We start from the raw sequence: 16,476 nt of genomic DNA on the forward strand, positions 1-16,476 counted from the left end.
GAACAGATATTTTCAGAAAGTCCAGGCAGGTCAAATAGTGGCATGTCACAGGGGATGGAGCTCTTATAGGGCTTCAAACATGCTCTGCCTGCTCCAGTGGCTGCCAGGCTATTGGTTCTCACAGGTCCTTTAGCTATGAGGCTCTTATTGTGGACCTAGGGAGAGGGAATAGGGCAAGTTAAAATACCACAAAGCTCATTTTTCCTAGGAAGACACAGATGTTTTTCTTGAATAACTAAGGTTTGCATCATGGCTAGCCTTTGGTTCATTTCCAGATTCTGAAAAAGCTGATTTTGCTCCAGGGTTCACATTGAGACACTGATCATTGTCTCCAGGGTTCACAGTGCTTTTATGAAGAAGTAGATTATTGGAATCCTATTCCACCATTCTGCAAATGCTTCTCTCCTGCTTGATCTATACAGTGAAGAAAGTCTAGACTTGGTAACCAAAGTCCTGGCTTGGGTTGCCACAGTGGAGTCACAGCCTCTCAGTAGTTTTGAGATCCATGTTGTCAATGACCCAAGGCCCTGATTGAAGACACAGTGAAGTCCCCTTGAGGAAGGATCCTGTACCACTGCTGCAAGTGCTCCTCATAAATCCTCCTCCAAACCTTCCCCAAAGGGACCAATGGCCATTTACTAGGGTGCCTATGCTCTGGGGGAAAAGGAAATATCTAGACCTTTTAGGGATTAATAGACATTGGCTCTAAGTTTATGCTTATTTCTGGGGACCCAAAATACCATTGTGTTCCACCAATCAAAATAGGGGATTATGGTGGTCAGGTGATAGATGGTCTGAACTCTAGATCAACCTAATGGGCCTGGCTGGTCCACAGACTCATCCTGTCGTTACTTCTTCAATGCCAGAATTTTTACTTAAACTTGACATACTTGGTAGTTGGCAAAGTCACTAATGAGACACACGAACATACTGGAAAAGATTATATGACATGTCAGAAATACAAAGAGAAAGAAATTATGCCATTAAATGCAAAGTTGAAAGATCAATTCAGAAGACCTGACATGCAAATAACAGGATTCCCTAAAGGAAAGTAAAATAACAGATGGAGACGGACACTTCAATGTGAAGAGTCAAAGGACTCCCGTGAATAAAGATAAGCATCCAGACACATCCCAATGAGATTTCTGAATTCCAAATACTAAAAAAAGACCCCACCGATTTCAGACAGAAAGACCAGGATACTGAAAAAGTAACAAGAACTGGACATTAAGACCAGACATCTGGGGCTCACTTTGACAGCACATATACTAAAACTGGAATGATCCAGAAAAGATTAGCATGGCCCTGCACAAAGATGATACACAAATTCCTGAAACAGTCCATATTTTTATCACAATGAATCCCACTTTTATGTATAATTATAATACATCAATTTAAAAAGTTAATAAATAAGGGCTGGGGATGTGGCTCAAGCGGTAGCGCACTCGTCTGGCATGCGTGCGGCCCGGGTTCGATCCTCAGCACCACATACAAACAAAGATGTTGTGTCCGCCGAATATTAAAAAATAAATATTAAAAAAATTATCTCTCTCTCTCCCTCTCTCTCACTGTCTCTCACTCTCTCTTAAAAAAAAAAAGTTAATAAATAGAAGGAAGATCATAGAGTAGAGGAAGAGGACCAGGAGGAGAGAGAAGGAAAAGAAGGGGAAATAGGGGCTGGGGTTGTGGCTCAAGTGGTAGCGCTCTGGCCTGCCATTCACGAGGCACTGGGTTCGATCCTCAGTACCACATAAAAACAAAATAAAAAGATATTGTGTGTTGGGCTGGGGATGTAGCTCAGGCAGTAGCGTGCTCGCCTGGCATGCATGTGGCCCGGGTTCGATCCTCAGCACCACATACAAAAAAGATGTTGTGTCCGCCGAAAACTAAAAAATAAATATTAAAATTCTCTCTCTCTTTAAAAAAAAAAGATATTGTGTCCACCTAAAACTAAAAAAATAAATATATAAAAAAAGAAGGGGAAATACCAGAGAGTGAAATGGAGCAAATTATGTTATGTGCTTATATAAATATGCATATAATACATGAACCTCACTATCACAAACACCACTGTTATGTATAACTATATTGCCCTATAAAAGCATTTTTTTTTAAAGAGAGAGTGAGAGAGGAGAGAGAGTGAGAGAGAGTGAGAGAGAGAGAATTTTTAATATTTATTTTTTAGTTCTCGGCGGACACAACATCTTTGTTGGTATGTGGTGCTGAGGATTGAACCTGGGCCGCACGCATGCCAGGCGAGCGCGCTACCGCTTGAGCCACATCCCCAGCCCTATAAAATCATTTTTTAAAAGGGGAAATGTGTGGGGCTGGGACTGGGGCTCAGTGGTAAAGCGCTCACCTAGCATGCATGAGGCACTGGGTTCAATTCCCAGCACCACAGAAAAATGAAATAAAGATATTGTGTTCACCTACAACTAAAAAATAAATTTAAAAAAAGGGGGAAAAGTGTTACTCATTAGGTAGCAGAAAGTATGAAAGAATTTCATGAAGCCAGGTGCGGTGGTACACACCTATAATCCCAGTGGCTCAGGGGGCTGAGACAGGAGGATAGCAAGTTCAAAGCCAGCCTCAGCAACCATGAGGCACTAAGCAACTCAGTGAGACTCTGTCTCTAAATAAAATACAAAATAGGGCTGGGGATGAGGCTCAGTGGTTGAGTGCCCCTGAGTTCAATCCCCAGTGTGTGTTTGTGTGTGTGTGTGTATGTATATAATTTCATGAGATGTATATTTAAAAATAAAAGGTAAAAGTTTATTTCCAAATATTTTATTTATAATACAATCTCTAATTTATATGTACAAGTTCCAAGACTCAGTAGAAATGAGGTGGGTCCAGATGTGGAGGTGGGTAATGTTGGGAGTAGCTTATTGTAATGACAGACAGAAAATGAGTCCTATATTGGTTCCTCAGACTTTCAGTCTGCTTGCCTCAACCTCCCAAATAGCTGGAATTACAGGTATACATTGCCATGCCTGGCTCACATCTCACTTTTCAAACAACTCTGCAGTTTTTTCACTGGCCATAGCTTTATGAGATGACAGTCAGAAGAGAAACTAAGTAGAAAGAGCACTGATCTCAGAAGATAGAGGACCAGAGTTGTAGTTTCATCTTTGTCCTATCTTTCTGTGTGACTGAGCCTATTGCTTTCCTTCTCTGAGCCTATAACCTTAATTATTTTAATTGTAACTATAAATTGCACAAAACATTCAGCTAGGTACTATGCATGGGGCATAATACTCCCATAATCTTAAGTTCTTTTTACATTAAATTATTAAATGTACAAATTTATTTCTTTCTGTCCAACTTTTAGGTAACTGTAAGAATTTCAGATCCAGTACATACAAATCTCCAATCATTTATTGTCATCATCTAGGCACCTGGAGCAGTAAAATTAAAAAGGCAGCAAACATCCCACAAAATATTCCTCTTAGAGATCAAGTTACCTGTGTCAAAATAAGTCATTGGAAGAATAAATCTTCCATTTCAAGAGAAAAGTAAAGGAACACAGAATACCTATCAATAGAGTAGATAGTTTAAAATGCTTTAAAATTTTAAACTATTAATTTTCACTTAAGCCAGACATGGTGGTGCACACCTGCTGTAACCCTGGTGACTCAGAGGGCTCAGGCAGGAGGACTGCAAGTTCCAGACTACCCTGTGCAACTTAATAAGACCCTGTCTCAAAATAAAAAATAAAAAGGGCTAGGGATGAGGCTCGGTGGTAGAGCGCCCCCTGGGTTCAGCCCCCAGTATTGTAAAATAAAAGAAATATCACTTATTGTCTATTTAACGAGATAGTAAAAAAATTTATAGGCTCTTTTGTATATCCCTCTCTGCTTTCTAGCTGATGAGAGTTCATGTGGGGCCTCACAATACCTTGGGACATTGGTCATGCCCTTTGCAACCCATGGAAATCACGGGACCCTGGCATGTCATTGTTCCTTAGAAGCATCACACATACTTCCTTGCACAGTGACTCTACCAGACTCCTGATTTGGCCTCTGTTGGCTGCCATTATTTCAGTTCATTTTTTTCTAGCTTTGGTTCTCAAACTTCTTCAGAGATTGGATCTGATCAGCCTAGGAGTCATGGCCCAGAGAGGCAGTATTTTCGACTCAAACACCTCCAAGGCCACATGGCCAACGTATAGGAGTCCACTAGCATTTCTGGGTGGGACATTGGTTGTGTGGGTGCCAGCATCCCTTGGGCATGCTAACTACATGCCAGTAACATCCTCAGAAATTATGACACTCAGAATGCCCCCGTACTTCTTAAAACATCAAGGCCCAGTACTGCACTGCTTGGGGGTCAGGGATTTAGGGGGAGGAAAGTGGGGTATTGTGACACTTGATCTTTTCACTTATAAGGGACTGCAGATTTAGCTGTCACTTGAATTATGAGGGCAGCTTCTAGCAAAGTCCCGACTTCCTTGCTAGCATTTTTCACAGCATGGGAGTTTTGAGGCACATAATATTTTAAATGGAGAAAGAAGGCTGGAGTTATAGGTCAGTGGTAGAACACCTCCCTTATCATGTAAGATGCACTAGGTTCAATTCCCAGCACCATGAAATGTAAATAAATTGAAGAAAGAGTACTGCATACTTTGAGGGGAGGGAGGGCACTGATTTTTTTTTTTAACAAAAACCACATATGTGCATTCTAGAAAACTAGGAAATACAGAAAGGAAGAAATAAAGAGTAACACTTTAGCCAGGCATAATGGTGTGCACCTGTAGTCCCAGCTACTGGGGAGACTGATGTGAGAGAACGGCTTGAGCCCAAGAGTTCAAGGCCAGTCTGGGCAACATATAAAGACCCCAGCTCTTTAAAAAAAAAAAAAAAAGAAAGAAAGAAAAAGAAAAAAAGTAACACTATTCCTGTCACCTAGACATTCTTGCTGTTAACACCTTCCATTGGTCTTTTCTATCATTTCTAAAAGCTCAGCATGGGCCTTGCAGAGAATAGAACTTCCATGACTGTTGAAGGAATGAATAGAAATAATTCCTTGTCTCCCAATTAGAAGACAGAATGTAGTGATCTCTAAGAAAACTCCCTTCTAAAAACTCCCTAGAGAAGCTACAGTATGACTCTGTGTGTGTGTGTGTGTGTGTAGCCCAGGGTCTGGCATGTGAAGTAGACCCAGTAAATGGGACCCATTGTTACCATCATGTTCATGTTCCCCAAGCAGACTTGAGGGTACCCCTCTTTTTTATCTCAAACTCTGAACCTGGTCGCTGTTCTCTAAAACAGCTTAGGCAGAAAATGGCGCTAGAAACTTAGGCAGGCCTTAGGACTCTCCAAAAAAAGAGTCCTTTCTACTTAAAAACACCCTCTTCACAGATAAAAAAGTGGAGAGGCTGGGATTGTAGCTCAGAGGTAGAGTACTTGCCTAGCATGCGTGAGGCACTGGGTTCGATCTTCAGCACCACATAAAAATATTGTGTCCACCTAAAACTAAAAAATAAATACTAAAAAAAAAAAAAAAAATAGTGGGGCCGAAGAGAGTGACTCTCATTAGTTTGTCACAGCTAATCTGACTCCTCACTTAGTTGGCTCCCAACTGTGCAAGGTCACTATAGAACTAACAGAGCAGTGGACTCTGGGATGGACATCTGGGTTCCCAATCCTTGACGGGAGCACTAGTGTGTGCTCCTAAGCAAGTCATTCTTACTTTCCTAAACCTCAATTTACTTGTCTGTCAGATGGAGATAATATTTCCTAGCTGGGTGATAGCAACAGAGAAATTGTAAATGTACCTAGCCCTGTGTGGTACATAGCAATAATTCAGGGTGGTAATTCCAGGTCAGGGAAACAGTAGTCAGTAAACTCAGCCCCAGAGAGGCAGGACTGGCAAAAGAAAGCTGTCCTGGGTGGGAAAGCTAGGTTCTGGGTACTTGGATTCCTCTCTGGAAAGGGGAATCCTCAATTCTTTTTTTAAAAGTACTTGTATTAGTTATTGATATTTATATGTGGTGCTGAGACTCGAACCCAGTGTCTCACACGTGCTAGGCAAGCACTCCACTACTGAGCCACAATCCCAGCCTGGGAATCCTCAATTCTATTTCCCAAACAACTATAGACTGCCTTAAGAGGGTCCCAATATATAACACAAAAATATTGTTGCAAATGATGGATAAAATAGTCCTGATCTGTGTTTGAGAGTGCTTATGCTGATGTCAAGACTATATGGGTTCAAATCTGCCTCTACTAACTAGGGAACAAGTGACTTCTCTATGCTTCTGTTTTATAAATGGAAATAATAATACTTATCTCAGAATTGAAATGATTTTGTGAGTGTGAATGTAGCACTCTTAAGAATATTACCTAGGGGTCATGACTGTAGCTCAGTGGTTGAGCGCTTGCCTTGCATGTGTGAGGCACTGGGTTCGATCCTCAGCACCACATTAGAAAAATAAATAAATAAAACAAAGATATTGTGTCCATCCATCTACAATTAAAAACAATTTTTAAAAAAAGAATATTACCTAGCTTACTGATCATAATTTTGTTTGATATGGTACACAAGTATCATATAATTACTTGGAGTAGGTTGAGATTCTCATCCAGGTTGATGAAGAACATTAGCCTCTATATGCTACAGTTTTGAAAGGGTTAAAAATTAAACTGGGGCTGGGGATGTGGCTCAAGCGGTAGTGTGCTCCCCTGGCATGTGTGCGGCCTGGGTTCAATCACACACACACCTCTCTCTAAAAAAAAAAAAAAAAAAAAGAAAAAGAAATCCTTAAATCTACAGATTAGTGACAGTCTAAGGCTGGAGGGAAAGAGATAGGAGTTATTGCTAACAGGTATAATTTCTTTCAGGGTTGATGACAATGTTCTAAAATTGCCTTTGGTTAAAGTGAAAACTGAATATAGGAAGAATCAATGAATTGTACACTTTAAATGGGTGAAATCTATGGTATATGAATTATATATTAATAGAGCTATTGTTTTAAAAATATGAAAAATAGCATAAATCCAATAAAGGGAAGAGACTTTATACAATTGAACACATTTTGGCTTATCTTCATTAAGAATATTAACCCTCTTTTGAATTATTTTTTTTTTAAAGAGAGAGTGAGACAGAGAGAGAGAGAGAGAGAGAATTTTTTAATCTTTATTTTTTAGTTTTCGGCGGGCACAACATCTTTGTTTGTATGTGGTGCTGAGGATCAAACCCGGGCCGCACGCATGCCAGGCCCCAGCCCTCTTTTGAATTATTTCTACAGTAATTTATAAACAATTATTTTTACCTGCTTTTGATTTTAACTTTTCATGTCAAAATTGTTTTAGTGCCCTTATTTGTCAAAATAAAGATTCTCACATTAAAAACCACTGTTTACAACACAGTTATTTAAATTTCTCAGTGCTTTATAGCTTTTGTATTAATAAAGCATTTTCATCTTAAAAAGGTAATTAAAGGAATCAAAGACACCTGAACCGGGACTGCTATTCTTTTTCTTTTTTTAGTTGTTGATGGACCTTTATTTATTTATTTATATGTGGTGCTGAGAATCGAAGCTAGTGCCTCACACATGCCAGGCAAGTGCTTTTCCACTGAGCCTGAGCTCCAGCCCCAGCCCCAGCCAGAGCCCCGCTATTCTTTCAATTTAGCTAGGTTTGTGAACCAGTGGTAGCAATCCTGCTCTTTGTTACGGGATCGGATGGTAAGCCCTGTGCCAATCAGGTCAGACAAACCTGGGCCCTGACCTGAATCATGACACCAGAGAAATCACCCTTGAGCCTCAATTTTCCTATCTGTAATAAGTGGAAAGAGGTCCCAACTCAGGAGATAGGAAGGATAATGACAGGAGATGATTTTGTGTAACACGCTCGATGCCATGAGCTCGAAATCCTGTCTGTTATCAGAAATGTCGGGGGTTTGGCTCTGTGGCGGAGCGCTTGGGTATCATCCCCAGCACCACGGGAAAAAAAAAAAAGAGAGAAAAAAAGAGAGAAGAGAAGAGAAAAGAGAGAAGAGAGGGGAGAAGGGAGAGGGGAGGAGAGGGAGAGAGAGAAAGAAAAAAACTTGGTTTCCTGGAACAGGACAGCAGGTGGGAGAGATGCCCTTCCAATTCCAAAGTAACTTCCTTTCGGCCTTGGCTTCCTTGACTGTGGATCGCAAGCGAGTTGAAAACACCGAAAAACGTCCTCAACTACCCTTGGGATCCTCACGCCCTCATCACAGCTCAGGAAACCAACGCCCGAAAGAGGCTAATAGGCTGCCCAAGATCAAAATCGCCAGCGCTGACCCCTGCGGAGGAGCCGAGCGGGCAGGGCCTGGCCTCGGTGCCGCCAGTCCCGACGTGGCCAGGACGGAGACTGAACTACCCGCCTTCCACGTTCCAAGCGCACACAGCGGCTGCAGACGAGTCCGGACTTGGCGCCCCGCGGGGCGGCAACCGGCGGTCTGCACCCCGCGGCGCCCCAACCCCCAACACCACCGCCCCGCCGGAAGTCCGCCCTCGGCCACTCTAGCATGCCAGAGGCGCGTCGGTGGCCTTAACCCTTCCCACGGCCGCGCCCGGCTCTCAGCGCCGGGCCGCGCCAGGCACGCTGTCCTCCTTTGTTTCCTCGCGGCTTCACAAAAGGCCGCGCGGGAAGCAGGGGCTGAGGCTCCCACGTTACAGACGAGGCGACCGAAGGTAACAGCAGCTGACCCAGAACACAGCCCTTTCGGGGCTGATTTCTTTTAGTCCGATAGCATCTGTCTGGCTCCCTCCCTCTTTAAATATACATGAAAACCTCAACCAGGGTAATGACCGATTACAGATTACAACACTGCATTTCCCAAATCCCCTAAAGTGCCTGCGATACTACGACGTGGGTTCTAACAAGTAAACATTGAAAATAGTCACTTTACAAAAAAAAAAAAAAAAAAAGTTTACATATAACTCAGACCATGAACCCCAAAAGATTGCTAGTTCAATTTTTCGGTGGAGGCAACAAGGTCTAGATACGGGAAGGTGACTTGCTCAAAATCAGTACAAATCAGTTTGAACCAGGGAACACCTCCATTCCTATCCTGATCCTTCCCCACACCACAGCTGCGGGACTGAAGAGGAACGTTTCAATCTGAAAAATGGGCAAATATAAGACATTGGAAAGTAAGTCACTGTGTTCTGACCTTGAGCTTGCCCTGCGTGGGGCTTTGAGGTCACCAAGCAAAAAACACTCCTGCCTTAACAGTCTTGCAGAGACACAGGGAACTGATGTGGAGATTCTGCTGGTTGCTGAGTGTGCCTGTTCCAGAACACATTCTGGAACTGGGGAAGTAACCAGTTTGAGGACACACTGGTCCGAGGTGAGATGGATCCTGAGCTAACACTGCATTGATCACCTGACCTCCATAACATTTTTGGTCTCCACGAGAACAGAGTTGGATGCCATAGTATAAATAAAACCAGAAAAATAATAGGATTTTACCAGTGAAGAAAGAGAGATGTACTTGGGTTTGTTCTTTCTTTTATCATTAATGAAAAACGATTTACCCTGCACTACACTAGACCCTAGGAGGACAGAGGTAAAGGAGACAGATGTGGTCTTATTTCTAGCAGCGGAAATGATATGTCCCATGCAAGAGGAAGTACAGTGACTAAACCACTAAACCAGGACCTGACCAAGTTTGAAAGTCAAGGAAACCTGAAAGATAAGCAAGCAAGCATTGGCTAGGATGAGAGAAGAAGGGGAAAGAGAGGAAGAGAAGCACTTCCCAGCAAAGGGAGCAGCAAGTAAAGTGGAATAGACTTTACTAGCAGCAAGTGTTAAGTGGAATAGACTGGCCAGCTTTGATGTGTTGGAAGTCAGGAGTGTTAGATGGTGGAGAGCTTGAGAGAGAGAGGAGCAAGGGAGATGGACAGCGCCCCAAGTAAACAAGTATTTGTTTGCCATGCAGAGAAAATTGGTGCATGGGCAGAGGCATGCATGACAGAACATCACAACGTCCATGTGGTCAGAGGCCAGGAAGTAACATATTACTAGGACAGTGGGTGGGGAGGCTGAGAAGGGGCACAGAAGCCAGTGCCTAAAAGGCCTAATTATGGAGCTGGACCTGGAGGCTATGTAATGGAACATGAGAAGACTAAGACTCTAGGAAGCCAGGTGTGGTGGCAGATGCCTCTAATCCCAGTGACTCAGGAGGCTGAAGCAGGAGGATTGCAAGTTGGAGGCCAGCCTGTACAACTTAGTGGGATTCTGTCTCAAAATAAAAAATAAAAAAGGCTGGGAGTGTAGAGCATACTTAGGTTCAATATCAGCACCAAAAAAAAGGAAAAAAAGAAAACATAAAACACTAGGAAAGGTAGGGATTATGCTGACTCAAAAGCATATGCTCTGTCTTCAAGGGTGTCCAGTGTGCTGCTGCATTCCCTTGTGATGCCCTCTGGGAGGCAAACTTGATGTCTCATATTCTACTTGTTCCCCCTCCTTTATGTATTTATTTGTTTATCTTTTATGAGATGCTGAAGATTGAACCCAGCACCTCACACATGCTAGGCAAGCGCTCTACTGCTGAGCCACAACCACAGCCCCATGTATTTCTGCTTTTAAGGGTAGCTGGGGGGGGGGGGTTGGGAATGTGGCTCAAGCGGTAGCGCGCTCGCCTGGTATGCGTGCGGCCCGGTTCGATCCTCAGCACCACATACCAACAAAGATGTTGTGTCCAACGAGAACTAAGAAAAAATAAATAAATATTAAAATTCTCTTTCTCTCTCTCTCTCTATCCCCCCCTCTCTCACTCTCTCTTTAAAAAAAAAAAAAAAAAAGGGTAGCTGGGAGTCCAGATTTATATATGAAATCACTTGATCTTAAATGTTGTCAACATATTCAATAATGTGTAAGCCAAGCAAATCATCCCCACAGGCTAGTGGTTCCCAAGTGTCACAGCACATTAATATTATCAGGGGAGCTTATAAAAATCCCAATGCCCAAGTCATCCACTATGCCAATTAAAAATATCTGAAGTAGAAGCCAAGCGTCAGAATTTTTAAAGGAGGGGCTGGGGATGTGGCTCCAGCGGTAGCGCGCTCGCCTGGCATGCATGCGGCCCAGGTTTGATTCTCAGCACCATGTACAAACAAAGATGCTTTGTCCGCCGAAAACTAAAAAATAAATATTAAAATTCTCTCTCTTTCTTTAAAAAAAAAAAAAATTTTAAAGGATTCCCCAGGTGGTTCCAAGGTGCAGCAGTTCAAGAAACTCTGTTATAGTCTGAGAATGTTCTTTGGGTTGCCAGGCAAAGCCATAGGGAGCCATGAAGGTTTGGAACCGGGGAGGAGTAGACCAGTTTGGAGTTTTAAGGAAAATCAATTCTTAGGAGGAAAGGAGTACAGTATGGGGTGAGAAGGGAGCCCCAGGGGCAGGATCCTGCTAGAGTGACCAGTCATTCCCAGTTGCTGTGAACTGCAGAGTTTCCTGGGACATGGAGCTTGACAGTGCTGGGCAAATTGGGTGCTTGGTCATGTTAGAGCCTTCCCTGGTATAGGAGGTCTGTCTGGGGATGCCATAGACTCCCCTTTCTTGAAGTTTTCTGGGAAAAGGCTATCTTCCCAGAAGGCACTCACCTGGGTCTCTGAAGCCTGAGCTTAATAGGCTTGTGGTAGGAGAAAAAGGAAGGGAGGGAACCTGGACCCATTTGATCTCACTGAGAGAGTGATCTTGTTGGTCAAATCCAGGTCTATAGAATGCAGCTCAGCAATAGAAGGGTACAAACTATTGAGCCATAAAACAACATGGATGATTTTCAAGAATATTATGCCAAAGAAAAGAACACAGATGCAGAGGAGTACATACTGAATAATTCCATTTATAGGAAGTTCTAGAACAGGTTCACCTAATCTGTGATTTAGAAACAAAATCCCCAAAGTGGTTGCCTCCTAGGGAGTTGGAGCTGGGGAAGGGGAATTCCCTGGGGTGCTAGTGATGTTCTGTATTTGATAATGGTTGCATTATGCATGTTTGCATTTTTAAAAATTCACTGAGTTGTACAGTTATCTGTGCATTTCAATATATAGATATTTTACATCAAAGGGAAAATATACCTACAAACAAATCCTGGACTTTAGTTAACTTGGTGTGCACCAAGTGTTTAGAGGAATGTGTATTGTCTGTAGCTTATTTTGAAATGTATCAAGGAAATAGGATGGATGGCTATGGATATGTGATAAAACAAATTCAGTAAAATGGTACAGGATCTAGGTGGCAAGTGTGCGTGTGGATCATACAATTCTTTAAATTACTGAATTATTTCAATTCATTCAAAACTTTTTTTTTCTGTATGTTTAAAACTTTTTTATAATAAAAAACCTAAGTCTGATCATGTTGTCCCTCTGCTCAAGACCCCTTCATAGCTCTTTGTCACATCCAAAGCAAAAGCCCAAGTCCTAACAATAGTTTCCAAGGAGGATGACCGGACATTCTGGTTGTCACAGATTTCACCTGCTATCTGCATATAATTTTTAATACTCTTCCTGGTTTTATTCTCAAAAATCTTCCAGTTTGAATGACAGACTATGCACTTGCCCTGCCTGTGAGGCCCCACCTGACCTGAACTTACTTCCTACCACTCTCTCTCCACTCCAGGCATATTGATCTCCTTGCAAGGGCTGCACCTCAGGGCCTTTACATCGGCTGTCCCCTCTGCCTAGAATGCTCTTTCCCCAGATATTTGCATGGCCTTTCCCCTCACCTTTGAAATTTTCTTCAAATGTCTCCTCAGTGAGGCATCTCCTGACCTCCTTATTTAAAAACTGCAACGTGATCTTTCCACATCTGCCAAATTCTGCTTTGTTTTTTCTACAGTTCAGTCAACAATAGGCTACGTATACCATAGAGGTCCTAAAAGTTGATATCACCTCATGACATCATAGTCATCTTAGCTTGTGTAAATATATTCTCTGATGTCGCACAATGATGAAATTGCCTAAAATTCATTTCTCAGAACATATGTCTGTCCTTAAGCCACCATGATACTCATAACTTCCAACTCAGGACACAATTTACTGAAAGTAGGCTTCATGAGGGCAGGGATTTTTTTCTGTTTTGTTTTTTTGTTTATTCGTTTTTGCAGTATTGGGGATGGGACCCAGGGCCTCACCCATGCTAGGCAAGTGCTCTACTACTGAGCTATACTGCCAGCCCTCTTGTTTTCTTTATGCTGTACCCCCAGGGCCTAGAACAATGCCCAGAAAACAGTAAGTACACAATATTTATATCACTATGATTCAAAGAAATTCCTCTGCCCTCCTGAAGGAGGTGTTGAAAATGTGAGCAGACACAGACTATTGTGAGGCAATTCCCAGGACTCCATGCAAAGGAAGAACAGGAGGTGGGTGGGCATGATCAAAAGGAGAAAAGATGCCACCAGGAAACTGTGATTTGAAAAACAAGAAGATATCTTCCAGGTGAAGAGCAGAGGGGCAAGCAAGACGCTTCTAGCAGAGCAAAGAGCATGAGCAACACCCAAGAGGTAAGACATTTTGGGGGTGATTATAAGCAGTTCAGAGGGTAGCTGAGGTTGGGTGGAAGCAGCAGAGCATGAACTCTAGCATGCAGGTAATGAGCACTGGAAGGTTTTGGCCAGGGCCAGCATCATGGGCAGATATGGGCTTCTGAAAGGTTGCCCACTGCCAACTGGACATGGGCAAGCAGGGAAACCCACCAGGAAGTTGTTGCATTGATTTGTTGGCACTCGAAGAAAGTAAAGCAGTGTGGCCCTGGAGAAGGGGGTCAACTGGAGAATCATTTAAGACAAAGACTTAGGACATGATGGCTCGGGGAAGTGGACTCAGACTCCTGGGGCCAGGGAGCCATTTAAGGGTACAGGAGACAGTGGGAATGGTTGATGAGGAGATGAGGCTGAGGGTGTTTTGGACTGAAGTGAAAGTGTTGCAAGCTATTTAATTTTTTGAGTCTGGAGATTGGGGGCAGAACTTCAAGGCACGGAATTAGGAAACAATAACTGAAAAAGAAGGGGAGGGGCTGGGGTTGTGGCTCAGAGGTAGAGAGCTCACCTAGCATGCATAAGGCACTGAGTTTGATCCTCAACACCACAAAAAAATAAAATATTCACCTACAACTAAAAAATAAATATTAAAATAAAAAGGTGGGGCATTGCAGGAGAATATTCAGGAATGGAAGAACTAGGGTAGGGCAACAGATACTAAAGATCAGGAAGAGGAAAGAGACCAAGGATGGACAGGATGCAGAGCAGAGAAGGGGAGAGCCCAAGACTTAGGGTGGAAGAACTTCCAGAAGGAAAGTGTGAACATGGGTAGGGGATGGGGAGAACACAGCCAGTCCTAAATCAGAGTTGTGACATGGGAGAAGTGTCTTATAGAAGAGGTTAGGAATTAGCCACAGAGAAAGTGGGGGCAGGCCTGGGTTGGGGACACTTGCCCAGAGCACGTGTCCAGGAGATAGTCAGGAATGGGGAGACTCAAACTTTAGCTTCTCTAGTATACTCAGAAATGGACATCCTATCCAAAACCAAAATTCTTCTTTAGCCTCACTTGTGGGCAGGTCTATGGTATCTCCCCAGACCTTAGTGTCCTCATCTGTAAAATGGGGTAATAGGAAAAACAACTGCCAATGATTGAGCATTTACTATGTGCTAAGCCAATGACTCTCTCTCCAGGAATTGTGTTATTTAATCCTCAGAAGTCTTGCCAGGCTGACATTATGATTATCCCATTTTACAGAAGAGAAAATGAGGCAAATGAGAACAGAGGTTAAGTCACCTGGTTAAGGTTACATAGCAAATGAATGCAGATGCTGAGATTTAACCCCAGAATTTGATTTCTGGGCCTTAACACTGTACCACTAACCACACAAGGTACTTTAGAGTTTACAGAGCACTCATATCACCTCATGGGATCATTGAGGGCATAATGACATGACTCACACACCCAGAAAATGGCTGAGATTACCACATATGGTAGGCTGAATAATGACCCTCCTGAGGTGGCCATATCCTAAGCCCCAGAATCTGTGAGTATGTTACTTCACATGGCAAACGGAACTTTGCAGATTGGTGAAATTCAGGATTTGGAGAAAGGAAGAGCATCCTGGACTGTCTGGGGAGACCCAATATCCTCACAAGGGGCCTTATAAGAGGGAGGCATAAAGGTCAGAGGAGGAGATGAAATGATGGAAGAAAGAGAGAGAGAGAGATATTAGAGGATGCCATGCTGCTGAGTTGAAGAAGGGAAAAGCCACAAGCCAAGGAATACAGAAGCCTCTAGAAGCTGGAAAAGTCAAGAATACAGATTATCCCTGACAGCCTATGGGAAGAACTAGCCCTGTGGACACCTTGACTTTAGCACAGTATGTCTACTTTTGGACATCTGACCTCCAGTACTGTAAGGTAATAAATTTGTGGCTTTAACCACTGTCTGTAGTAACTTGTTACAACAGCAATAGAAACAAATATGTCACATCACTGCATGCCTGGCTCCCCTGGCCACTTCTGGCTCCACTATTATTACAGGAAACACCGTTCTTTCTTTCTTTCTTTTTTATTTTATATTTTTTGGTGCTGGGAATTGAACCCAGGGCCTTGTGCATGGAAGACAAGCACTCTACCAACTGAGCTATATCCCCAGCCCCACACCCTTATATTTTTAAATGGCTTGTTAAAGTTCCAATTTGGTCCATTCTGAACCTTGGTCTGTTCCTTCATTAAAAATAAGGAGCTGGGGTTGTAGCTCAGTGGTACACCGCTTGCCTCACATGTGTGAGGCACTGGGTTGAATCCTCAGCACCACATAAAAATAAATAAGTAAATAAAACAAAGATATTGTATCCATCTACAACTAAAAATAAAGTTAAAAAAACAAAAAAAAAAAAAAAAAAAAAAGAAAGGGCCGGGCACAGTGGCACATGCCTGTAATCCCAGCGGCTTGGGAGGCTGAGACAGGAGGATTGCAAGTTCAAAGCCAGCCTCAGCAACGGCAAGGTACTAAGCAACTCAGTGAGACCCTGTCTCTGAATAAAATACAAAATAGGGCTGGGGATGTGGCTCAGTGGTCAAGCCCCTCTGAGTTCAATTCCTGGTACCAAAAATACAAATACAAATACAAATAGGGCTAATACATCTGACCCTACCTCTCTTGCAGAAACAGAGGGACCTGGTAGGATATGAAGTTTCCTAGAAACCACTGAGGCGGGAAGGCCTAATTATTATTCCCATTGCTCAGATGAACAAACTAAGGCTCAGAGAATAGTAATAGCCTACCTAGAGCCATAAGAATAATAAATTACAAAGCCAGGACTTGAGCCAAGGCTTCTCACATGCCAGCTCCTTAAAGAAGCCCCCTTGGACAACCCCAAACCATTCACTTGTTCATGAAGCAGTTACTATGACTACATTGTTCCCAATGTTGAGCTAGACCAGGCTGGGGATCCAGTTCTGTCCTCAAGGTGCCCACAACCTGTGGACAAGACAGACACAAAGACCAAT

This window comes from Spermophilus citellus, assembly GCF_964194105.1.
Source record: "Spermophilus citellus genome assembly, chromosome: 6".
Classification (NCBI taxonomy): Eukaryota; Metazoa; Chordata; class Mammalia; order Rodentia; family Sciuridae; genus Spermophilus; species Spermophilus citellus.